The sequence below is a fragment of the Camelus bactrianus genome, chromosome 5 (genome assembly GCF_048773025.1).
Source record: "Camelus bactrianus isolate YW-2024 breed Bactrian camel chromosome 5, ASM4877302v1, whole genome shotgun sequence".
Classification (NCBI taxonomy): Eukaryota; Metazoa; Chordata; class Mammalia; order Artiodactyla; family Camelidae; genus Camelus; species Camelus bactrianus.
This window is the reverse complement of record NC_133543.1, coordinates 5,837,386-5,864,437: the sequence shown is the minus strand read 5'-3', so window position 1 is coordinate 5,864,437 and position 27,052 is coordinate 5,837,386. Positions and strand designations below refer to the sequence as shown.

Sequence of the window (27,052 nt, the reverse complement as noted above, 5' to 3'; positions counted from 1 at the left end):
GTTATCTTGGCTTTGAGTACTGACTTGGTACCATTCCTGGGTGGTTTCCAATGTGTCTCCTCACTGAGCTGGTAACTGGAGAAGACTCCATTGTTCAGCCTCCTTTATACCCTCACCCTGCTTAGCATCGGGCAATAGCAGGCATCCAGGCAGTGCTAAACTACTTTAGTTATTCGCAGGGGTGGTGGTGTGGAGTATAGCTAATAACTATTAATTCAGTGTTGCAATTAAAAAAGAAAGCCAAGAAAACCCATGGAGAAAAACTTTATCTCCATGTTCAGTTTAGCGCTTTACCTCAACAGTTTTCTTAACTCTGTGTTTACATTCACATAGTGTTCAGTGCTTGTACAGTTCCCTGAGGCAAGCAGGTGAGATGTCATTATGTTTGACTTTCACGTTACATTTCATATTGGATATATTTGTGCAATGACAAAACCTTCTTTTATAAGTAAACAGCCGGAAGCCCAGAGAGATAAACAGCCTAACCCAGGGTCACCTGTTTAGTGTTTGGCACAGGCCAGGACCGCGGTTCACATCTTCCAGCTGCTCCACTTCCAGTGCCTTTTCATTCCAGTGCTGGGAAATGTAGCCCCATCAGCCAAACGGCCAAGTCTCATTGCTGCCCCTTTACCTGCCAGTGATGGCAGTGCTACAAAACGTGGCAAAGGAAAGGTCAGAAATAGGAGTGATAAAAGACATGGAAGTGCTGGAAATGGATCCTCAGCCTCTTCCTCCTTATTTGAGCGCCTCACAAGTGTCCCACTCTGACACTGCTGTTCATTGATTATAACACAGTCTTTAAAATCAGACTGATCTTTTGTAGGACATGCTTTTATCCTGGTCCCTTTCCTGCTAGTAGTCACCGTCATGGGCAGAAAGTGCCTGACTGTGCTCTGTTTGTCACTTAGGTGGGAGGGGAAGTGGGAGAGTAAGCGGGTTGAACTGAAGCCGAGCTTTTTACAGCTCTGTTGTTCTAGGACCAGAGCAGTTCCAATCCTGCTTTCATCACCTCTCCACCTCTGAGTCCCAGCCACCCACTTCTGCCTGCTTCCCCACATGCCACGTCCTGGGGGAGGACAGTGTGGTTGGCAATGCCCCCTCCACCCTCCGCCTTCCGCCCTGGGAGGTGCAGGAGTCTGCTTCAACTTTTGAGCTGTTTTGGTAGTTGGGCTTTTCCAGCCTTTCTAGGCATCTGCTTTCCAGCTCTGGGAAATTGGAGATGTAACTTAACCATACAAGTTCTATACTAATGTATTCAGTGGCATTAATGTGATGTTGTCTTTAAGGTGTTCTGGGACTGGATAGGAGGTTTTTAACACAGGATGCTTCACATCCAATTCTAAAGGCCTACAGGATGCAGGTGTAATTCAAGTTCTTACATGGCTGTAAGGCAGACATGGACATTATTTTATAATATGACCATATGTTCATAGATTACGGTTAGTCCGCCGTCTCTGTATCTAATAAAAGTTTAAATTCCAAACGCTTGAAGAAAATTTGCGGACCATGTCTTTTTGCCTGTAACTAGTTGCAAAAACTGAAATCAAGACTCTACCACAAGCCAGTGTTTCCCAGTAGAGAAACCCTCTACTTTTACAACCTCTAAGTAATGCGGTGGTTCTTTGGGTGAGATGAGGGATGCCAGAGTATTTTGTTGGGACACTAGAGTGGCATGACAAGTATTCTGGGACTGGTTACAGTTGAATCTCTGCTTCCTATATCCTGGACTGATTACAGAGTCAATGTTAGTGCGTTAACCAGCTTCTGAATGCAAGGGTAGCTAGGAAGACAACAGAGAAAATAGAAGGATATAAAGTAATGGAGAGACTTCAGAGCAGTACAAATGTTGACTTTGACACCACCAGCTGCTGACGTGAACTTGGCAGGAATTTGTGAGAAATGGTGGGTGTCACTGCAAGCAGGAGAGTCCTGCAGCTTTTGGGGTGAACAGGCAAAGGGGAGAACAGTTATTGTGACCACTCGGGGGCTGATTATTTGTGTCCTGAATGTGAAAATGTCTGGTCTCCTGTTCAATTTTGCAGCCACAACTTCACGTGACTCAGGGCATTATTTCCACCAGAAAACCATAAAAACATAAACAACCTCTGTTTCCCAAAGTGTTTGTTCTCGATCTGAGATGATTGTCCTGTGGTGGGAGGTAAGTGGGCGGTGGGTCCTATTACATCACTCCCTTTCACTAAAAGTCTACCTCGCTGTTTTTCACCCTACTGAAGAGGTGCTGCCATTCTGTTACACCTAGACCTATAAGACGGGCTTGCCTGAATCCTCAGGTGAATAGGGATAGTTATGTGAAATTTTAAATAATTGCTTGGGTCATGTGGTCCTTTGTTCCCTCCATTGGAAATCACTATTCCAGAGCAAATAGTATGAATCTATATAAACTATATTGTTTGTAAGATGTCTTCAGAAGTTTTGCAGTAGTTTTAAATATTTGCTTGGTGATGGCATCTTGATTGTTTGAAGGAGGCAACACTCACTAGGGGCTTTGTTGGCTCCCTTAGAGTTCCCTTACTGGCAGTAGAGTGTTTGTAGGCAGAGTTAGAAATTTAACTGTGCTGAGAAGCCAAATTTGCCCTCAGCTGGGAATTGGCAGAAGAGTCAGTTATGGAAGGAAGGCTTTAGGATTATCTGGTAGCAGAGTTGTGGGATCTAAGCACTGGGAAACCTCAGCTTTTGTAGAGTATGTTCTGTAACAATAGGCTATTGGATAATTTTAACACTTGTTATGGGATGTAGAGTTGGGGAAAGACTTAAAAGTGAAAGAACCTTAAAAAAGAATCTCCAAATATTTTAAAGAAAACAGTACTCAGATTGAGAGCTTTCCTGGAAAAGACTAGTTCTTCACTTCACAGGGGAAGCAGGGAGAAGATGTAACTGCACTTACGGTAACTTAAAAGGTAAACCTTACCCTCCCACTTAGCTGTTTCCTGGTGTAAGTTCATATTCCACATCTGTAGTTTTAGACATGATGTGTCATTTTCTGGTACTCTATTCTGCTTCTGAGTGAGAGACTGACGCAAAGTCACATAGCAATTGAAAAATTGCACAAAAGTCTTTATTGTTAAAAATGTAGATATGTGGCAGGGTGCTGCATTTGCAAATGACTTTCAGTACAGAGAACACTTAAAAGAATGCAGTGTTATTTCTTTTTTTATTCCTTTAAGCCTTTGAATAGAAGGTTTTCTTTGCAGAGTTTCTGGAGTACATCAGAGCAAGCAGGAACTAAAAATAGCTTTAAGAAAGCACCAGTATAGATGTTGCTTATAGTATGGTATCTGTCTTAAAGTTAACTCTTTAAAGCAGGAAGTTGTAACTCTCAATTTCTTAAGCAAATATAAACATTCTTGACTCATAATGACATTCTTTGTGGGGTGAAGCCGCTTTTGCTTCCATTCTGAGCATTGAAAGGCCTTCAAGGATAATTCTACCAGTCCTCAATATTTTATTTTCCCTCTGTTGTGAACTTGTTATTAAACTTGAAGCAGATATAAATATCATTAACTTGCTACATATGTAGATATTTAGTGTTACATAGTCAGAAAGTTTGTGTACATCACACGTATCTACATAATTCCCCAGTTTCCAACTGTGTTCCTGATGAAAGGATGGTGGGAAATGGCATTATGGGGATATGTCTTACAGTACAGTGTTTCCCCTGTTCCCTCTACCAGATCTGGATTTTCTTTCATCTTTCGGCTTCTAGAATTTCTAGCTCTTTTTCTTAAGACAGGTGTAACTCTTCCCCCTTCTCACACAAACATGCGTACACACACACACACACAATCTGCCGTAGGGAGTAGCGTGCACCATCCCATTCTCCGACTCCAGCTCTGATCCCACACACTGGAGGCAGTGTCTTGCACGAATTCATTTGTAAGTTCCTTTTTAAATCTCGAGTGGTCGGGAAATAGGACTGATATCCTCACCTAGTAGGCAGGCCCTCAAGGATAACTCCTATGGTTAATGCCAGGTTATCTTAATGTTTGAGTACCTGGGTTTCATGGCTTCCTGTACCACCTGTGTGACCCATGATTCGCACAGTTCTGTCTCCCGTTAGACTTTTTCTCTCCAAATCTGGACTGTTATAACATTCTGCTGATTTGACATCTTCACTTGGAACTCTGATATCTTAAAACCAACGTGTGTAAAAACTGAGCTTTTGGTCCTCCTACCCCCCAAACTGGTTCTTTATGCAGCCTCCCCCATTCAGTTAGTGGAAACTTAATCCTTCCAGCTGCTTGGGTCAAAAAACTTGGAGTTATTCTGACATTCACTGACATACCACATGAATTCTGTCAATAGATCTGGTTTAACACTGCCTTTAAAACATATCCAGAACCAAGCCACTTCTCACCATGGCTCCTGCCTCCACCGCTGCTTCCCTTCCCTGAGCCACTGTCCTCTCCTCCTCCATAGCATTTCTCAGTAGCTTCCCACCTTTCATCTCTGACCCGTTTGCACTATTCTCACCCGGCAGTCAAGTGAGCCTTGAAAACCTAAGTTAGATTGTGTCGTCCTTCTGCAGTGCCTCCCCATTTCACTCCGGGTAAAAGCCACAGTCCTTACAATGTCCTCCAAGGCCATACAGGATCTGCATTGACCCTTCTCCGCAGCTCCAGCTGTGCCCCCATTCTGGAACATGAGAGGTCACGCTGGCTTTGGTGATGGTTATTCCGTCCACCTGGGACTTCTCACCTCCTAGTCTTAATTCTAACCTCAGTTCACAGTGTGCCCTGCTCTGGTATTTAATACAACATCACCCTCATCCTATACCCTCAACTCTCTTTACTTTGCCCTTTTTACTTTTTTCCATGGTTCCTCTTTCCTAGCATGCCACCTCCTCTGCTGCTCTGTTGTGTGAATTGTCATCTCCACCCCCCACCCCAGCTAGACTCCAACCAAGCTCCGTGAGGACAGGACTTTTGTTTTGTTTATTGATCTTTTCCAAGTGCCTAGAGTAGTCCTGGGTACATTGCAGGCCGTCAAAAATTATTTGCTGAATAAATTAAAAGGCTATTTTAAAAATGAATCATCCTTTCAGGAACAGGTGAGGAAAGGAAGCTGCATGAAGGAAAATGTTGCAGTAAATAATGATATTTGCCTGTTGTACTATGTGTGATATATATATATGTGTTTTAATCTTAATTTGGTATCTCAGCTTCTTAATTTAATAGCTGTATTAAGGTGTAATTTACAGGCCATACAATTCACATATTATAATTGTACAAGTCAGCCATTTTAGCTATTTCTAGAGTTGTGCAACTGTGTCCTCAAAAAGTCCCCTTGTGTCCGTCCATATGCAGTTCGCCCTCCCCTCAGTGGCACCCTGATTTTATTTGTTTTTGTTTTTTTTGGCAATCACATCTTAAAAGAATAATTTACACAGCAGTACTAATATAGCTTTGCACTTTTAGAAATGACACACTTAAATATGAAATCAGGAGTCATTGCTGAATGTAGGCAGCAGTATCAGACATCGGTGAGAAGAATGGACTTGAGTGTCAGACTGGCTGCGATATTACCCAGCTCCACCATTTACCAAGTTACCCAAATTATTTTCTGCCTCAAGCTCTTTATCTGTTATATGGGGGTAATAATAGCAGCTTACAGAATTGTTGTGAGGATTAAGCAAACAGGGAAACAAAATTTAGTATAGTGGCCAGCTTATGTTATTACCTAAGAAATAGCCTTGCAGGTAGAGAGCAAAATTCAAATCAGTTTCTAAAGTATGTGTAAAATATGATCCAGTTCCTGCCTGGTTTGTAAACACATATGCCTACTGCAGAATATAAAAGCAGGCTAATTTCCAACAGAAAAGATCATTTCTCAGCATTTCTTTCAAAGGTAGTTGCAAAATAATTTTTACTAAATTTTCTGTGCCCATCTCTGACAGAGCTTTGACACCAGGGAAGTAATTATCTACATTTTTGTTAAAATGATGCTGACCATCAGGAAGTGTTCCGAATTATATTTTAGCCTTTATGTTGGGAAATATTGTGAAACTTCTTCTAAATTAATGGGGGAGGGGCATTCATTGTAGCTCTTGTAGCCTGATAAGGCTTCTCTAAATTATCTTTTTTTAAATTTTAATTAAAATAATTAATTAATTTTTTGCAGGGGGTGGTAATTAGGTTTTTATTTATTTTATTTTTATAAGAAGTTCTGGGGATTGAACCCAGGCCCTTGTGCATGCTAAGAATATGATCTTTCACTTGAGCTATACCCCCCTAAATTATCTTTAATAAGGTCTTTTTCTCTGTTTTGTTATTTTCTTTTATGTACAGATGCACAAAGCAGGGTCATCAGAAGCCTCTCAATTCCAAAGATGATTATAGTGAAAAACATTGCACAATGACAGTGAATCCTTGGAATATGAAGAAAGATTGTAAAGTCCTGAATGAATTTAGAAGGAATTGTTACATTAACTTACATGTAACCATGGCTCTCTTACCTTTATTTTTCACTTTATAATGAAGATATTCCTCACCCGTCAAGGTTGCTTTGTTAGATATAGGGAATATCTAAAGCCTTTTCTGGAAGTTTTTTAAATAAATAAGAGCAGGTAATTTATCAGAAGTGTGAATGGTGTAATCTGCTCTGTCTAGTATGGTAGCCACCAGCCACGTGTGGCTATTGTGAATTGAGATGTTCTATAAGTGGAAAATACATAATAGATTTTCAAGACTTTGTACAACAAAAATAATGTAAAATATTTATTAATAAGTTTTAAAATTGTTAATCACACTTTTGAAATGATAGTATATTGGATATTTTGGGATAAATATAATTATTCCTGGAATTAAGTACACTTGTTCTTTTTATTGTCTAAATGGGATTACTGGAAAATTGTGACTTGCACTATGTTTCTATTGACAGTGCTGGCTTCTAACTTATTGCAAATAATATGAAAAAAACTTTGATTAAGTATTTTATAATTGAGTAGTTGTTTTCCATCATATTATTTTCAGGTGTACAACACAGAGGCTCAACATCTTTATATATTATATTCCATTTAATGTCACCATAAAATAATGGCTATATTTCCCTGTGCTGTATGATACAGCCCTATAACCTATCCATTTTATACATAGTACTTTTTACCTCTCAATCCCTTACCCCCTTCCTGCCTCCCTCTCCTCCTTCTCCCCATTGGTAACCACCAGTCTGTTCTGTGTACCTGTGAGTCTATTTCTGTTTTATTATAGTAATTAATTTGTTTTATTTTTTAGATATACATATAAGTTAATAAATAGAATATTTGTTTTTCTTTCTCTGACATATTTCACTTAGCATAATACCCTGTAGGTCCATCCATGTTATTGCAAAAGACATTATTTAATTTTTTAATGGCTGAGCAGTATTCCATTGTGTGTGTGTGTTCATGTGTATATATGTGTGTGTATATGCGTGTATATATGTAAATATACATATATATATAATATACCACAACTTCTTTATCCAGTCATCTGCCAGTGAACATTTGGGTTGTTTCAGTGTGTTGGCTATTGTAAATAGTGCTGCTGTGAACACTGGGGTGCATGTGTCTTTTTGAATTATATTTTTCTCCAGACATATACCCATGAATGGGATTGCTGGATCACACGGAAGTATATTTTCAGTTTTTTAAGGAAACTCTATACTGTCCTCCATGGTGGCTGCAACATTTACATTCCCACCAACCGAGTAGGAGGGTTCCTTTTTCTCTTAAAAGGTCAAAAATTCTCTACATTTATATACTTTCCTTACAGTTTAGGACACAATTTGGCAAAAGCCAGATAGAATTTAATAGGAGTAAATACAGTATTTTTTCAAATGTCCATGCATTATGGATAGATATGTTATTGATGAGTTGGTTCCCTATTTTTGTAGATGCAGAAGTTTTTATAGCTTCACAGACATTTCAGTCTTGCAGAAAGAAAAATGTCTTTGCATTTTGCTGAACTTGTCCGGGTGGCTTTATGGAATTTGGTCCAGGCCTGCAGAGGTGAATACACATCCAAACCTGAACCATTTGAATGTCTGCAAGATTTTAAGAGTCTAGAATGTCAGATCTGGACTATAACTCTGGTGAATGACATCAGTGAGTGGACTCAAGAAAACTCCATTTGAGTGCAAAGCCTTTCATAAGCCAAAAAAGGCTTTGAAATTGTGGCAAAGCCAGAGACTTTTGTGCACCACATATGGCCACAAACCCATGGGGACAACCACAGGCCTTCTGGAGTGCCAAGGGAATTCCATGTGAGGAGTCCAGCACTCACAGGAATCCAACAAGTCCCTGCCAGCCAGAGCACCTTCATTGCTACTGTGGTATTTTGAGCAAATGTCTTTTCTTCAGGTTCAAATTGGTTTGTTGTTTTTTTTTTTAATAAAAGAAAATCAAACAACTTCTTGTTCCCTTGGTGAAAGTAAAAGCCTAACATTTTCTGATTTCTTTTGACAGAGAAAACTTGAGCCTATGAATCTAAACTCATCTGTGATGGTCTGCAGCTGGGAGCAAGCAGATCAGTGTCAGTCCCTTTGCAGCCGTTGGCTGGGAGCCTGCATGTTCCCTGGAATGATATTTGAAACATGTCACCCTAGCCGTGCCTTCGCTCTGGACTGGGAGGCGAGTCAGTCAGAATCTGCATTATGGAATGTATGTTTCAGATCCAAAGCTAGGAGATCTTTTTTAATAGCCAGAGAATGTAGTCATAAATATATCTATTAATGTATTTATGCAAGAACAATTTTAAAGTTTTTTTATTATAAAAATTTCCCCCAAAATTGAAAATGAAAGAACATTGGAATTAAAATCCAATGGAATTAAAAACAGTGGAATTAAAAATCATCTGTACCTTAGTTATACATAAAGAATCTTAAAATCCTTCTAAACATTTTTTTGTTCAAATGTAGATATTTTTCCCTTCCAAAAATGAAAATTATTATTTCACATTTTTTTCTTTTTCCTTTTATTATATATTCCATATTAATAAATATAATTCTTTTAAATCCCTTTTAATGGCTGTTTAACATTATATTGAACAGATATGTAAATAGTCCTAGGTTTAAGAAATTTAAAAAATTGTCATTACAATGCCCCTGCAAAGAATTTTTTCGTGTTTCTATTTTTAGTTACTAATTTGGACTAAAAGTTAACAAGTTTACTTTTCTTCATCTAAAACATTGGTTATTTTATGAATGAATTGTAAGGATTTTAAATAACTTTTCAGTAATTTCAACAAAGAAATTAACTTTAAGGCAAAAATGTATGATGGTTTTGCAAATCTATTTTTATTATATCTTCACTTTTACCAGTGTCATATCTGTGTGTGTTTGCACAAGTGCTTTAACTACCAGCAATGTAAGAAAAATCTGTGTACTAAAAATGTGAAAATAGTTTCCTGGTTTGTGTTTTCATTCTCCCAATATAGGTTTTGGATGACAAGCTTGTATTTGCAAATGTACACACCCTGTGGGAGGTGCTCTTTACATACGCTGAGATACTGTACATAAAATTGCCTCTGAATCCCAATCATCTGAAAACCGTGTCCTCAGCCTTTGATACCTTCAGCTGTTTTATGAAAGTCCTCCAAGTGGATGAAAGTATCAACAACCGGAACAAGAGTTTTTCATTGCCCTATTTGAGAAGAGCTGCGTGAACGACTTTTATATTCAGGATAGAGATACATTCATCAATCCAACCACCAGGAGCCTCACTGTAAGTCTAAACCGAGTTTAGCTGCTGTCTTGGGGGTGATTTAGAACCTGCTGTTGAATTATAAGTGATTTGGTTTTGTTGGTTTGGTTTGGTTTTTAAAAGCTGCCCATAAAAATAAAAAAAGAGAAAGAAAAGAAATATGCCTACAGATTCCTGTTAGGATAGTAAACAGTGGCTGGTTATTTACCCTGTATAAACCACACGCTTTCTTAGAATCTATTTAGGTTTACTTCATCCTTTCTCAGATCAAGTATCAAGTAAGGGACAGTTTTAAAAAAAATTCAGGATTAACTGGCTTGTGAGCTCCGGGATCTGCAAGGCAGCTTTCCCTTCCCATGGTGTAAGTCAAATGGCAGAAATGAAATAAAGCACTTCATGTATCCTCCGGTGTTAACAGGAAAAGGTGAGTCTTCTTGACCTTGTTACTTCCTGGGTAAAATGAAGATAATATGTCAGGAGTCGACAAGCCCATTTAGGGCAGGAACCATGTTGTCTTGTTCACTGCTGAATCCCAGGCACCAGGAAGGCTGAGTTTAACAAGTGGGTGAATGAATGAACTGTAGTTCCCCCAGAGTTACCATGTGGGGCATTGTGGATTAGCAGCTAAGAGCATAGACTCGAGAGGTGAGGGTACAGCTCAAGTGATGGGGCGCATGCTTAGCACGCATAAAGTCCTGGGTTCAGCCCCCAACACCTCCTCTAAAATAGACAAATAACCCTAATTACCTCCCCACCCCCCACCAGAATTACCTTATTATCTCCCTGCCACCAAAAAAAAAAAAAAAAAAAAAGGTAGAAGTGGCCAAGAGCATAGACTCAGGCTGGAACACTTGTGCTGGTTTCTCGCTGTCTACCTTGTAAAAGTCATTTAGCCTCTGTGTTTATCAAGTTCCTCATCAATAAAATGGGGATAATAATAGTACCCACCTCGTAGAGATTCTATGGGGATTAATGAATCTGCTTGAATTTTAGAACAGCCCTGGCTAATAGTAAGTACTATGCATTTGCCAGCTCTTTTCATAATTACTGACAGATGTTATTATCAACCAAAGAAGTATTAGTTCTTTGTAAGGGAAATGCATGTTAGACCATTTCATTTATCATTTTCTGTAATTCAGGCTTTTTCCCTCTGAAATACCATTTTCTGTCTGTGCACTAGTAAATCACAGGGCTTTCCAAATTTCATCTGTCTGAGTTCTTGTCATGATGACAATACTGCAGAGTTTTGACATTTTTTAGGGACTCCATCTGAGATGACAGCAACCCCTCAAATTCAGAAGCACTTCTCTAACTGACAACATCTCGCATGAAATGAAGTTTGTAAAATGTAAGAGCTTCAGACGCTAAATGATGCCATAAATGCAAAGATGTTATATCTAAGCTCTTTAAATAAATCCTGTCATTGAAATAAAGGAAATACTATATTATAGCGCTCTATGACTTTGTTACCTTGCTATCCGTTTATCTGACTCTCTAAGACAAAAGAAAGCAAAGACTGAGATTGATCATTACTACTGTGTGGTACACGTATTTGTGGATGAAGACCATACTGAAATGCACTGTCTAAGATACTAAAATGGACACTAAACAGCTGCTTGATGCACATGCATGAACAGAACAGGGAGCTGGTTGCAGGGAGCAGACACTGAGCTTCCTGGATCAGAGACTCAGCATAGCAGTCCAGCCCAGCAGTCCACATGTTTTATATTTATATCCCAGCAAAATTAGCAGTGAGAGTCTGAAATGAACTTTGGGGACACTTGCAAACAGCTGTCATGATTACTAATGTGGGACACCAGGATTCTACAGTGTTTAGTTGGCATCTGCACACAACCATTTCTTTTCAACTAAAGCCTGTTGTAATTGCTGGTTCCACATCCAGGCTGAGGAATCATCTCATGTGGTGTTTGGGAGGGAGGTAAGTGGAGTCAGGACCCATGCTAAGGCTGGGTGGGTAATAATCTGGTTCTAGTACAGGAGAAAGGAAAGTAGGTCAGGTGGGAAGGAGAATGACTGGATTTAAATTTTGTTTCTTGAGTAAGCTAAATATATAACATCATGTCAAGTTTCTTTATTGTTTATATTCCATGTGCTGTCACCGAATAACTACTGAATTGTGGGGACAAAAAAGCCTGGGTTTTAGAATTGACCCTGCCCCTAAACAGCCAGAGTCCAGGTTCCTCTGGGTGTCCAAGGAGGGGGCTGCTGCCTCCACTGAAGCAGTTTGGGCACTTGGGTGGCGTAGTTTTTTTTGCTGTGGAAGACTGGCCCGGTTGTAGGACATTAAGCATCTGCAAGGCCCTCACCAGGTACCCACGGTGGTCCCAGGACTGTAACATCCAAGTGTTCCTTTCCAGCCACGTTAGTATTAATCCTCGGTGAGAATTATGAAAAATTATATGGTACCTCCATCCCTTCTGGCAAAGGAGGGCCCCTTATTTACAAATGACCACAAAGTGTTAGCACCACATTTTATTAGCAGAACATGTGAACACGTGGTGACAGTGAGGCTCACCTGTTTGCTTCTGCTTCCCAGTGCAACTTCAGCCTCCATCAGAGGACCTCAGCTGCCCCAGCGAACAGGGCCTTCTGTACAGGGAATGTGCTCCTCCTCGAAGCATAGACAAGAAGCAGCCCTTAGATCTCATCAGGTGAGCTGTTGTGGAGAGCACTCCAGTGGGAAGGGCTCAGGGTTGCCCTCATGGCTTCTGAGTGTGACAGTCCTCCAAGAGTGTTACCTACCAGGAAGCTCACAGGAGCTCTGAGCTTTGTTGCCCCAAGTTTTTACTGGAGACTTTATTACAAAGACATGATTTATTGGGTCACTACTGACATGGCTACCCCAAACACTAACTGTAAGTCAAAGCCCTAACATTTGAGCCCCTACCTCTCCTGATGGTCAGTCACTTGTCACAAAGCTCAAAGCCCCACTCCTCTAATCACATGGTTGGTGTCTCTGGCTGGCCAGTCCCCATCCTGAGTTATCTCATGAACACAAGCCATCCAAGGGTCCACCATGAATAGTAAAGACACTCCTATCTTGGGAAATTTCAAGGCTTTAGGGGTTGCCGTCCAGGAACTGGGAACAAAGACCTACCAAATTCTTCATTAAACAGGAGTAAATGTTAGGTTTCACTTAAATTATAAAATAAGAGAAGTATTCTCACTGCTTAGCTCTATCTGCTGTTCGACACCGTTTCACTACACCACGTGACTGTAATGTCGCGCTCAGCATGTGTATTCTCAGAGCATCAGCGCCGGCTGCTCCCCGGGAGCTTATGCTGTTTGTGCAAGGCTGCTGGGAGGAGGGAGGCCAAGGACAACTGAGCAAACAAAAATAATCGGGCTAATAAGGAAACAATTTCAGATTGAAATGAAGGAAATAATACAGTGTTGAGATGGGAGACTTGGGGGAAATGGAGTCAAGAAAGCTATCTTTGAGAAGGTTACATGTGAGCTGAGATGGTGATAAGGAGGCTGGTCTTTGAGGATCTGGGATAAGTCACCCCAGGAATAGAGGCAGCTTGTCCATTGCCCCGAGGCACAAATGTGCTCAGCAGGTTTGAGGAGATACTGGAGCCAACGCTGGTGAGAGTGATGAGACGCGAGGTTTAGAAGGGCATCAGGAGCACGGAAAGTAGTGTAGACTCTAAGTGCAGTGAGAAGCAGTCATGATAGTTTAAGCACTAAGGTAATTTTCTCTCACAATTTGCAAAGATAATGTGGAGAATGAATTGCAGGGACCCAGGAAGCAGGGAGGCCTGGTCGGAGGCTCTTGGAGTGGGCCAGATGAGAGATGGTGGGAGCCAGGGAGAATGCGTTTGGGGAGTGGAGCTGACAGGATGCAGTTATGGGCTGGCTGTGGATGGTGAGGAGAAGAGAAGGGTCAAGGTAGCCCCAGGTCGGCCTGGAGCCAGGTGCCTGATCTTCCTAATCTCAGTGCCCCATTCAGATGCCCACCTACTTGGGCAAACCTCTTAACCTTCCAAGTGAGGATTTTAAATCACTGAAGTCTTTTTGTTTGTTTCACATTTTATGGAAAGATTCAAACACGTACAGAAGTAGAGAGAACAGCACAGCCAGCCTGTCTGTATCAGTCACCCATCTCCAGAATTATCAACTCAGAGTCACTGTTGTTGCAACTTTCATCTCCACCTCTTCCCCTCCCCCACTTCGGGATCATTTTGAAGGCAATCCTACGTAGCTTAACCTTTCATTAGTGAAATGACAAGGTCTCTTTCAAATAAAATTGGAATATTCATTTTTTTTAGGGTTACAAAATAATTCCCTGATTGTCACAAAAATACACTTTTAAGCAGTTTTGGGGTTGAAATCAGGATCCAGACTAAGTTCACACATTGCAGCTAGCATATCTCTCAAGTGGGTTCTAATCTATAATTTTCCTGTTTCTCATTTTCCTTGAAATTGCTGAGGGGTTTCTCTATTTCCTGTTTGGTTGATTTCATTCTCCCCTGTGGTTAGACTTATTTCTCCATCCTATGTATTGGCTTTAGCTAAGTGATTTGATCCTCCCCTAAAAGCTTGATCTGAACGAGGTTCAAATTTGTGCAAGAATTTTTGTTATATGAAGTTTTGTACTCCTGTCATAAGGTACATAATGTCCAGTTGACTCTCTTTTTTGTGATGACAGCAGCCAATAATGATTATCACCCGGGATCATTATTTCATAAGGGATTTTATTTCATGTGGTCATACTCTAATTTCCTCCCACAATTATCAGCAGGATCACAGTCATGAAGAGGCACTTTCTCATTAACCCGGATTATCCTGTAGAACAGTTTTAAAAGAGGAAGTTTATATATTTGTAAATATTTAAAGTTGATACATTTTTCTAATGTTTCTAATGTTTTTTTCTAATGGAGGTACTGAAGATTGAATCTAGGACCTTATGCTTGCTGAGCACACACTCTGCCACTGAGTGTACCCCATCCCCCTTGAGATTCATATTTATATGATATATTCCTTCTGTTATTTTTGTTTTATGTTATACAGAATTTGATGGCAGGGCAATGGGTTTGATGGCTATTTAATCATTCTTTATGGGATTTTGGGGTTGGTGTGTGTGTTTGTGTTTGTAAAGAAAACAATTTTCCCACTATTTTAAGTATGTTTTGTGAAGGAAATTATGTTGATCTGTTCCCTCCTCCTGGTCCATGTATTCCCTTGTTGCTTCCCACTAGTGGCCCCTTGAGCTCTGTGACAAGACTAGCATGTCGTTAATCCAGGTTGAAGGAGATCAGAAGAGATATATTCAAGGAGATGAAATTTGTAGACAATGAATTGGAAAGTATTGAGAAAGTTATTCATTAGGAGAAGGTATGGGGTTGAATTGTTAAGCGCAGAGAAATCTAAGCTATGAACCACCAAGACAATTATTAACTCCAGGAAAAACAAAGTAGGGAATAAAAAAGTAAGCCTAGCAGACAACTTGCTACAGCTGTGAACAGTCTGAACAGAGTCCTAATAATGTAAAGCAAGGATACTGAGCTGATCAAAATTATAATGTATTTGTATCAAAAGGTTGGAAGAATGAAGGTTTGGGTGTGTAGAGGAGATGTGGTTTGAAAGAGAGCTTAATATTCATTTTCCAAAATAGAAAGTTAAATAGGTGATACATAAAGCTGAAAAAGTCAGTAGGCTCTGTTACAAGGATATTAGTCAGAAATAGGGAGTTTTTATTCCAAGAGTCAGCAGTAGGAGCTGAACATTGTTGCTTCTGACCAGGAAATGGGGTGGTTTTTGGGAACTGCTCCTTTTTACAATCGGTGTTCGAGAACTGTTTGACTCTTTAATGAATGTATGGTATAAGTTTGATAAAAAGAAATCAAAGCTGAATTTTGAAAAATTGATGTTAAGAATTGGGGTTTTTTTGACAGAGAGAGATAACAATCAGACAAAACTACATTTGAAGGGATCCTCATTATTTCTAGCCTTTCAGCAAGGACTAGGGGGCAGACATCTGTTTAAGGTTCAAAAATTCTTTCTGACATTCTTGCCGACATGCAACCTTTGGAAGTAATGAACTCTCCGTCATTGTAAATATGCAGGCAGAGGCTGCCTGACCAGCTCTCTAACTGTAGCAGGGTGTGTTTACCATTGGCCAGTTGGAGCAAGCAACTTCTAACATTCTTTCAGTTTTGAATGTGGCATTTTCAGGATGGATAGTTGATAAGAATGTATTACAAAAAGCTTAACAAGAAAGAATCCAAGACATCTCAAACCCATTGCCAGGGTTTTCTCTGCCAGACACCATCCTGAGCCTGCCATCTGTGAGCCAGGCCACAAAGACCAGTCACATGAGAATGAACACACTTTGTCCCTCCTATCTGATTTGGCATCGGGCTCAGCCATTTTCCCCATGGAATGGTCCACGCCCACGTCTCTGACGATGGAGCTGGTCTCACAGCAGCCCTGTGAGCGCTGGTCCAGCCCTAGGGGTTCCTGCGTGAAGTTTCTCAGGACTCCAGGCTGTTCTCAGAGCTGAGTCCCCCCTAGGCTAGGCCCTCGGAGCTCATCTCAGCTCCAGACTGAGCCGGAAGCTTCCGAGAGAACTCAGAGCTGAGGAAAGTCACAGGTTTTACCCAGCACTGCCGCGTCAGCAGTGCTCCAGCTGAGGGAAGTATCAGCAGCAGCAAACACACCTGAGCCGCCGCCTCATTGTTCCGCCTCATCCCTAAGCCCTCTGTGTCTGCCTGTCTGTGTCTGTCTCCCTTTCAGGACCAGCCTGGCACCGCTTCGTGCCCTGCCTCCTTTCTTCTAATCTTGCCTCCCTGGCCTGTTCCGTCTACTCCAGCTTAACTGAGTAACATTGAAGGGTTTTTGAAACCTAGGAACAGCCGACGTGCTAGATACAAAGAATACAGGGCAGTTCCTTACTCAGCCACATCCCTCCTGCCCTCTCCCATTCCCACATGAGTTTTATAAATATTTTGTCAGAGAGACATTGCACTCCCAGTTGTTATCATTATCAGCCATTTCCTTATTATGTGTGGTTTACGTTGCATTTGCTCCAGGGAAGTTCCCGAGATAAGGCAGACGCAGATGACTGAGCCAGTAGTTGAAGTCCACTTGTGTCAAGCCTGTTAAGAATGATCTTTGGTGGGATTTGTTGAATGTGCCAAACTGTCCAGTGAGTGGTGATGATCCCCTGCATCTGCTCCAGAGTCGGCCTCGTCCCCTCCTTTGCTCTGTTCTCATTTATCTCTCTTCAGCAGGTGAACCAGTGATCTGTATTTCTATGATACGTAAAATACTTCTTATTTCACGGTAGAATTTGGGGGCTGCTGTGAAAATGCATATGTTTTAAGTGTGAATTGAGTCAGAGGTTTAAACTTAAAGCCCCCTTGATTTAGAATCAGAAATTAGTATGATGGAAGGAGGGTATAACTCAGTGGTAGAGTGAATGCCTAGCATGCATGAGGTACTGGGTTCAATCCCCAATGCCTCCATTTAAAAAACAAATAAATAAACCTAATTATGCCCCACCAAAAAACAAAGAAAAAAGAAATTAACATGAGGATGAAGCTACAGAGTGAATATGTGTTTCTTCTGAAACTACCTTCTGTATTTCTGCAGGAAATTCTACGGAGAGAAGGTCGGAATCTACTTTGCTTGGGCTGGGCTATTACATTCAGATGCTCCTCCTGGCAGCAGTCGTGGGGGTGACTTGCTTTCTGTATGTATATTTTAATCAAAATAACTGTACTTAGAGGTAACTTCTCTTTATTCCTTGTTACGGTGCTTACTTAACTTAGAATGACATTCTCCAGGAGCATCCACGTTGCTGCAAATGGCCCTATATTGTCAGTTTTTATAGCCGAGTAGTTTTCCATTGTATAAATATAACACTTCTTTAGCCAGTCATCCGTTGATGGACGTTTAGGCTATCTCCATGTCTTGGCTATTGTAAATAGTGCTGCTATGTATATTGGGGTGCAGCTGTCATCCTGAAGTAGGGTTCCTTCAGGATATATGCACAGGAGTGGGATACCTGTGTCATATGCAATTCTATTCCTAGACTTTTGAGGAAACTCAATACCTTTTCCACAGTGGCTGCACCAAACTGCATTCCCACCAGAAGTGTCGGAGGTTTCCCTTTGTCCACAGCCTCTCTAGCATATGTCATTTGTGGATTTTTGAATGATGGCCATTCTGACTGGTTTGAGGTGATACCTCATTGTACTTTTGATTTGCATTTCTCTGATAATTAGTGATATTGAGCATTTTTCATGTGCCCATTGATCATTTGTATATCTTCCTTGGAGAATTGCTTGTTTTGGTCTTCTGCCCATGTTTGGATTGGGTTATTTGGTTGTTTCTCAGTAAGTCATATGAGCTGCTTATATATTCTGGAGATCAAGCCTTTGTTAGTTTCATTTGCAAAAATGTTCTCCCAGTCTGTAGGTTGTCTTTTTGTTTTACTTAAGGTGTCCTTTGCTGTGCAGAAGCTTGTAAGTTTCATTAGGTCCCATTTGTTTATTCTTGCTTTTATTTCTATTGCTTGGGTAGACTGCCCTGGGGGAAGATTTCTGAGATGTATGTCACATATTTTGCCTGTATTTTCTCCTAGGAATTTTATTGTATCTTGTCTTATGTTTATCTTGCTGAAGAGACTGTCTTTATTCCATTGTATATTCTTGCCTCCTTTGTTGAAGATTAGTTGACCTTAATATTTGGGTTCATTTCTGGGCTCTCTATTCTTTTCCATTTGGCTATATGTCTGTTTTTGTACTAATACCATGCTGTCTTGACGACTGTAAGTCTATAGTATTGTCTCAAGTCTGGGAGAGTTACTCTTCCAGCCTCTTTCTTTTTTTCTTCAGTAATGCCCTGGAAATTCTATGTATTTGATGGTTCCATATAAATTTTATTGTGATTTGTTCTAGTTCTATGGAATATGTCCAGGTTAATTTGGTAGGGATTGCATTAAATCTGTAGATTGCCTTGTGCAGTGTGACCATTTTAACAATATTGCTTCTTGCAATCAAAGAGCATGGGATACTTTTCCATTTTTTAAAGTCTTCTTTAATTTCCTTCACCAATGCTTTATAGTTTTCTGTGTATAATTCTGTCACGTCTGTGGTTAGATTTATTCCTAGATATTTTATTACTTTGGGTGCTATTTTAAAGGGGATTGTTTCTTTACTTTCTTTTTCTGTTGATTCATCATTTGTGTAAAGAAATGCAACTGATTTTGAACATTAATCTTGTAACCTGCTACTTTGCTATATTCTTCGATCAGCTCTGGTAGTTTTTGTGTGGACCTTTTAGGGTTTTCTATATATATTGTCATGTCATCTGCATATAGTGACACTTTTACCTCTTCTTTTCCAATTTAGACCCCTTTTACTTCTGTTACTTGCCTGATTGCTGTGGCCAGGACTTCCAAGTCTATGTTGAATAGGAGTGGTGATAGTGGGCATCTTTGACTTGTCCCAGATTTTAGTGGGAATCTTTTGAGGTTTTCACCATTGAGTGCTATGCTGGCTGTAGGTTTGTCATATATAGCTTTTATGATGTTGAGATAAGTTCCCTCAATACCCACTTTGGTGAGAATTTTTATCATAAATGGGTGTTGAATTTTATCAAAAGTTTTCTGCATCTATTGAGATGATCATGTGGTTTTTGTCCTTTCCTTGTTGATGTGAAGTATTACATTGATTGATTTTCATATGTTGAACCACCCTTGTGTCCCTGAGATGAACCCCACTTGAGCATGATGTATTATTTTTTTATGTGCTGTTGGATTTTATTTACTAGTATTTTGGTAAGGATTTTTTCATCTGTGTTCATCAGTGATATTGGTCTGTAATTCTCTTTTTTGGTGGTGTCTTTGCCTGGTTTTGGTATCAGGGTAATGGAGGCTTCATAGAATGAGTTTGGGAATATTCCTTCTTTTCAATCTTCTGGAAGAGTTTGAGAAGGACTGGTATGAGTTCTTCTTTGTATGTGTGGTAGAACTCCCTGGTGAAGCTGTCCAGTCCTGGACTTTTATTTGTAGGGAAGTTTTTTATTGTTAATTCAATTTCATTCCTAGTGATCCATTTGTTCAAGTGGATAGTTTCTTCTTGATTCAGTCTTAGTGGACTGTATGTTTCCAGAAACTTGTCCATCTCCTCTAGGTTATCCACTTTTCCATGTAGTTTTTCATGATATTCTCATATGATATTCTGTATTTCTATGTTATTTGTTGTAATTTCTCCATTTTCCTTTCTTATTTTGCAAATTTGTGCTCTCTCTTTCTTCTTCTTTGTGAGTTTGGCCAGAGGTTTGTCGATTTTATTTACTCTTTCAAAAAACTAGCTTTTGGTTTGATTGATTATTTTCTCTATTTTTTTAATCTTTATTTTATTTATTTCCTCCATGATCTTTATTATTTCCTTCCTTCTGCTGACTTTTGTGTGTTTTTGCTCTTCTGTTTCTAGTTCTTTCAGCTGGTGGGTTAGATTGTTTATTTGGTATTGTTCTTCTTTTTTGAGGAAGGCCTGCATTACCCTAAACTTTCCTCTTAGTACTGCTTTTGCTGTGTACCGTATGTTTTGTGTGGTTGTGTTTTCATTTTCATTTGTCTCAAGGTATTCTTTAATTTCAACTTTGATTACATCATCGACCCATTTGTTTTCTAATAGCATGTTGTTTAATCTCAATGCTTTCCTTTCTTTCTCCTTTGTTTCTCTGAAGTTGATTTCTAGTTTCAATGGCATTGTGGTCAGTAAAGATGCTTGAGATAATTTCTATCTTCTTAAAATTGTTGAGGCTTCTTTTGTGACTAAGTACATGATCAATCCTAGAAAGTGTTCCACACACATTTGAAAAGAATGTGTATTCTATTATGGAGGATTTTAATGCTCTGAAAATATCCACTAAATCCAATTATTCTCTTGTATCATTTAATTTCTCTGTTGCCTTATTTATTTTCTGTCTGGAAGATCTGTCTAGTGATGTTAATGTGGTGTTAAAATTTCTGACAATGATTGTATTCCCATCAATTTCCCCCTTTATCTCTGTTAGTAGTTGTTTAATGTACTTAGGTGCTCATGTTGGGTGCTTATATATTAATGATTGTAATATCTTCATCTTGTATCACTCCTTTAATCATTATAAAATGTATTTATTTATCTTTCTTTATGGCCCTTGTTTTAAAGTCTATTTTGTCTGAAATCAGTACTGCTACACCTGCTTTTTTGGCATTTCCATTTGCATGGAATATCCTTTTCCGTCCATTCACTCTCAATCTATGTGTCCTTCTCCCTAAAATGTGTCTCTTATATGCAGTGTATTGAAGTTTCTTGCTTTATTATCCAGTCTGCTACTCTGTCTTTTGACTGGAGCATTTAGACCATTAACATTTACAGTAATTAATGATAGATGAGAGTTTATTGCTATTTTGAACTTATTTTTGCAGTTGATTTGGTATTTCTTCTTGGTTCCTTTCTTCTTCCTTTTGTGGTATGGTAATTTTCCTTTGTATTGTATTTAGTTTTTGTGACTCACTTGTAAGTTTTTGGCTTGTGATTACACTTTTTTTGTAAGTCTGTTAACCAATTACTGTAACTGTGTATACTAAAGAGATATTAATGTAATCTCAAACCCATCCTACTGAGAACGAAAGATTTAAAAACAAAAGAAGAAAGAAAAAATACTCTCACATTCATGAATTCTCATTTCTGTAGCATCCTGCTTCTTTTCTATTTAGAGTAGACCTTTCAATATTTCTTTTAGCATGGGTTTATTGTTGCTAAATTCTTTTAATTTTGCTTCTCTGTAAAATTCTTTATCTCTCCTTCTATTCTAAAGGATAGCCTTGCTGGAGCAAGTATCCTAGGCTGCATCTTTTTTTTTCATTCAGGACTTTGAATATATCTTGCCACTCCCTTCTGGCCTGTTGTGTTTCTGTAGAGAAATCAGCTGAGAGCCTTCTCTTGTAACTCACTCTTTGTTTTCCTCTTGCTGCCTTTAGGATCATTTCTTTATCCTTCAGTCTAGCCATCTTGATTTATGATATATCTTGGCATGTTTCTCTTTGGGCTCTTCCTGTTTGGGACCCTCTGATCCTCCTGTGCTTGGGTGTCTGATTCCTTCTTTAAGTTTGGGAAGTTTTCAGTCATGATTTCTTTAATTACCTTTTCCATCCCCTTTGTTCTTTCTTCCCCTTCTGGAACCCCTATTATGCATAGATTGGCATGCTTTATATTATCCCATAGGTTCCTTATATTGTTTTCATTGTTTTATATTTGTTTTTCTCTCAGCTGTTCTGATTGGGTGCTTTCTGTTGTCCTGTCTTCTAGGTCACTTATTCGTTCTGCTGCATTATCTAGCCTGCTTTGTACAGCCTTTAGGTCAGATCTCATTTCAGCCAATGAATTTACCAATTCTACTTGGCTCTTCTTTATACCTTCTATTTTGTTTTTGATATATTTTATGTCTCTAAAGACTATCTCTTTTAGTTCCTTCAGTAATTTGATCACTTCTTTTTTGAAATCTTGATCTAGTAGGCCATCAATGTCTATTTTATTGATCGTTCTTTGAGGGGATTTCTCTTGCTCTTTTAATTGGCAGGACTTCCTCTGCTTCTTCATTCTGCTCATATCTCTCTGGCACTGTGGCTTAAGGAGTATCAGTTATCTATTGTGGTCCTTAAAGGAGTTTATTTATTTATCTATATAAAGCCTATGTGGGAATAAAACTTAAAAGAGAGAGAGAGAGAATTTTAAAAGAATGGAGGAAAAGAAGGTTTGAAAACAGTGTATAATCAATAATAGAAGAGCAAGTTGAAGCAGAATAGGAATCGAGTTGAGATATCTTTTAAGAATCTTAATAAAAAGAAGAGAAAATTCAAAATACAATATTTGAAACCTGTGACTAATAAATAACAGATCAAAACCAAGAGAATTAAAAATGAAATGAGAATTGTAAACATATAGAACTGTTTAAAAATAAAGATTAAAAATGTAATAGGAATAAAACAGATATAAAAAGATTTTAAAAACAAAGATGTGTTCTCCTAGAGACTGTGTGCTCTTAATGGTTTTATTGAGAGGCCTTTGTGTCTTCGCCCTGTTTCACGAACTCACCTTGCTCTGTTGGCCCCCTTGTCTGTGCTGCTCACAGTGTCTGTCGGCAAGAAGATTGCACCCCTCCAACACTGGGTCAGGTGATCCTTTCCTTTGTGGTGGGTGGGTGGGTCACTCCCCCTCCAGATGCTGCAGTCAGTGCTGGGCCAGTTGCTCCATATGTGGGCTCAGCTTCAAGAGTAACAGCTTTATGGAGATATAATTCACATACCATAAAATGCAGCCTTTGAAATTGTGCATTAGATTTTTAAGTACATTTCAGGGTTTTGTAGCCATCACTCCCAAAAGGAACCAGTACTCTTTAGTAAGTCACTCCCTAAACTTCCTTTCCCTTAGACCCCAGCAGCCACCACTCTACTTTCTGTCTCTACGGATTTGCCTGTTCTGGGCATTTCATATAAGTAGAACCATACAGTATGCTGCCTTTTTTGATTGTCGTCTTTCATTTAGTGTGACGTTGTCAAGGCTCATCCATGGTGTAGCATATATCAGTACCCAAAGTCCTTTTTGTGTTCAAATAATATACCATTGTTATAAATACACCACTTTGCTTATCCATCCATCAGTTGATGATGAATAATTCTGCTGTAAATGCTCATGGACAAGTTTTTGTGTGAACACATATTTTCAGTTCTCCTCAGGATATATCAAAAAATGGAATTGCTGGGATGTATTCTACTTTTAACATTTTGAGGAATTGCTAAAGTAGTTTTTAAAGTAACTGCACCATTTTATATTTCCAGTAGTAATGTATGAGGAGTCCAGTTTCTCCACATCCTCATCAACACTTTTTATTACCGGGTTTATAGATACATATTTATATATCATATATCATATATAATTGTCATCCTAGTTGTTATGAAGTGGCATGTCATTGTGCTTTTGATTTCTGTTTCCCTAATGCCTACTGATGTTGAACATCTTTTTATGTGCTTATTTCCCATTCGTATGTCTTCTTTGGAGAAACATCTATTCAAATTCTTTGCCAATTTTAATTGTATTTGTTTTTGTATTGTCATGTTTTAAGTCTCCTTTGTCTATTCTGGATAAAAAGTCCCTTATCAGGGAAAATATTGGAAATATTTTCACCCATTCTGTGGATTGTCTTCTTACTTTCTTGATGAAGCCCTTTGAAGCACAGAAGTGTTTAATTTTACTGAAGTCCAGTTTACTTGATTTTTTTTCTTTTGTTGTTTGTGCTTTTGCTGTCATATCTTAGAAGTATTTGTACTTCAAAATCCTGAAGATTTTCTCATTGTTCATTATCTAAAAGATTTATAGTTTCAGGTCTGTGATTTATTTTGAGTTAAATTTAATAAATGGTGTTAAGGTAAAAGTTCAGTTTTCTTTCTTTCCAGGTGTATGTTCAGGTGTCCCAGCATCATTTTTATAAAGATTAATTTTTCCCCATTGGATTGTCATGGAACCTTTATGAAAAATTAACTGGCTATGTGTAAGAGTTTGTTTATGGACTCTCAGTTCTTTTCTCTCAATCTATTTGTCTGTCCTTTATGCAAGTACCACACTGTATGGATTACCATTTTGTTACTGAGTTTTGAATTTGGAAACTTCAAAACTTTGTTCTTTTTCAAGATTGTTTTGACTATTCTGGGTATGTTGCATTTCCATATTAGTTTTAGGATCAGCTTGTTCATTTCTCCCAAAAAGCCAGAGTTGCACTGAATCTATATGTCATTTTGAGGACAAATGCCTTCCTATCAATAATAAGGCTTCTGATCCATGAACACAGAAGAGCTTTCCATTTATTTTAGGTCATTTTTAACTTCTATCAGTAGTATTTTAGTTTTCAATTTACCATTTTCAGACATTTTTCTCAGTATTCCACATATTTTTCTTAATATTCCTAAGTATTTTATTCTTTTTGATGCTATTGTAAATGAAAATATTTCCTTCATTTTATTTTTAGATTATTCACTGCTGTTGTATAGAAATATAATTACTTTTTTATATATTGATATTTGTCTTACAATTTTGCTCAAACTATGTTGTTAATTCTAATAGTTTTTTTTTTTCTCTCTCTCTCTTTTTTTTCTTTGTGGATTCCTTGTGAATTCAATGTATAATATCATGTCATCTGGAATTGAAATAGTTTTATTTCTTTCTTTCTAATCTAGAGGCTTTATTTTCTTTGTCTGTTTGCTTTGACTAGAACCTCTAGTACAATGTTGATTTTGGGAGGAAATAATTCAGTCTTTCACCATTATGTATGATCTTTGCTCCAGGTTTTTCATAGATGTTCTCTGTCATGTTGAGGAAGTTCTCTTCTATTCCTAGTTTTTATCCATTATTCTATTAATATGGCATATTACATGAATAGACTTTTGTATGTTGAAATGCCTTTGCATACCTGGATACATTCCACTGAATTGTGGTCTATTTTATATGTTACTGGATTGGATTTGCTTGTATTCTGTTGAGGACTTTTACACTTATATCCATAAGAGATAGTCTTTAGTTTTCTTGTGATGCCTTTGTCTGGTTTTGGTATCAGTGTGATACTTGTGTCATTGAATGAATTGGGAAGTGTGCCCACCTCTTTATTTTTAGACGAGTTTGTGAAGCATTTTTTTGTTTGTTTGTTTTTTGTTTTTGTTTTTTCTTTAAGTAGTTGATGGAATTCACCAGCAAAGCCATACGGGCCTAGCATTTCCTTGTGGGAATGTTTTGGATTACTGTTTCAGTCACTACTTATTGTAGGATTATTTGAGTTTTCTATCTCTCCTTGAATTAGATTTAGTCACTTATATCCTTCAAGGAATTTATCCATTTCATCTAGATTATCTCATTTATTGGCTATACAAGTATTCATGGTATTCCCTTATATTCCTTGTTATTTTTGTAAGGGCAGTAGTGACATCCTTCCTTTCATTTCTCATCTTAGTAATTTGAATCTTCTCTCTTTTTTTCTTCAGTACTAGCTAAAAATTTGTCAGTTTTCTTGATCTTTTCAAAGAACCAACTTTTCTTTTTGTTGATTATTCTCTGTTCTTCATCTATTCTCTATTCCATTTATTTCTGCCTTTACTATTTTGATTAGAATATTTAATTCATTTACATTAATGTAATTTCTTATCAGGTTGATGTTACATCTGCTATCTGCTTTCTATATGTCTTTTTATTTCCCCAATGCTCTATTATTACACTTTTTTGTACAAAGTAGGCATTTTCAAGTGTGGCATTTTAATTTGTTGTTTATTTTATCTTTTTCTTCTCCTCCTCCTCTTCCTCCTACTCATTCTCCTCCATTGCCCCGGAGATTACTATTAACATCTTGTTTTAAAGCAATCTAGTTCACATGAATGCCAACTTAATTTCAATAGTACACAAAAACTTTGCTTTGGTATCAATCTTTTCCCTCCCCCTCCTCATGCTGTCACTGTCATACAAATTACACCTTTATGCATTTATAAGTGCATCTACACAGTTTCATAATTATTATTTTATGCAGTTGTCCTTTACATCAATTAGAAGAAAACACTTACATGTAATACTCTATTTATACTGTTTTATTTTTTTTACTCATGTAGTTACCTCTACCAGTGCTCTATATTTTTCAGTTGAGTGTCCTTTCATTTACAGCTGCTGGACTATCCTTAATATTTCTTGTAAAACAGGCCTGCTAGCAATGGATTCTTTCAGATTTTGTTTTTATAGGAGTGTCTTAATTTCTCCTTTAATTTTTTTGAAGAATCATTTTGCTGGCTATAAAATACTTGGTGACAGTATTTTCCTTTTATCACTTTGACGATACCTTCCCACTGCCTTCTGGTCTCCATGGTTTTTGATGAGAAATCAACTGTCTTACTGAGGAGCCTTTGAATATGTTGAGCCTCTTTTCTCTTTCTGCTGTCAAGATTATTTGTTCTTCTCTTTTGACCCACTGAGTCTGATGTGCCTATTTTCGATGTCTCTGCATTTATACCACGTGGAGTTTGTTGAGCTGCTGGGATATACAAATTAATGTTTTCATCAAATTTGGGAAGTTTTCAGCCATTATTTCTTTATATATTTTTTCTACCCCTTCTTTTCTCTCCTTTCTGGCTCTCAAATTATGTGTGTATTGGTATTGTTGATGGTGTCCAACCTATCTCTGACACAGTGTTCATTTTTTTTCATTCCTTTTTCTTTCTGTTCCACAGACTGGATAATCTCAGTAGTTTTAAGTTAACTGACTTTTTCTTCAACAATTTCATATCTACAGAGAAATCTCTTATTGAAT

General features: G+C 38.3%; 1 long non-coding RNA gene across 6 annotated transcripts in view; it reads left to right on the top strand.

Moving 5' to 3' along the window:
- The window catches only part of LOC141577677 (uncharacterized), a 65,597-nt gene that overhangs the window by 3,202 nt on the left and 35,343 nt on the right, over nt 1-27,052 (top strand). For 4 of the 6 annotated variants that reach the window (XR_012506918.1, XR_012506921.1, XR_012506920.1 and 1 more), the window contains 5 exons: nt 6,306-6,583; nt 8,462-8,656; nt 9,432-9,718; nt 12,255-12,369; nt 17,315-17,414. This is a non-coding gene — a long non-coding RNA (uncharacterized LOC141577677). The remainder of the gene's footprint in view (nt 1-6,305; nt 6,584-8,461; nt 8,657-9,431; nt 9,719-12,254; nt 12,370-17,314; nt 17,415-27,052) is intronic. The other 2 variants (XR_012506919.1, XR_012506922.1) reach the window with 2 other exon arrangements.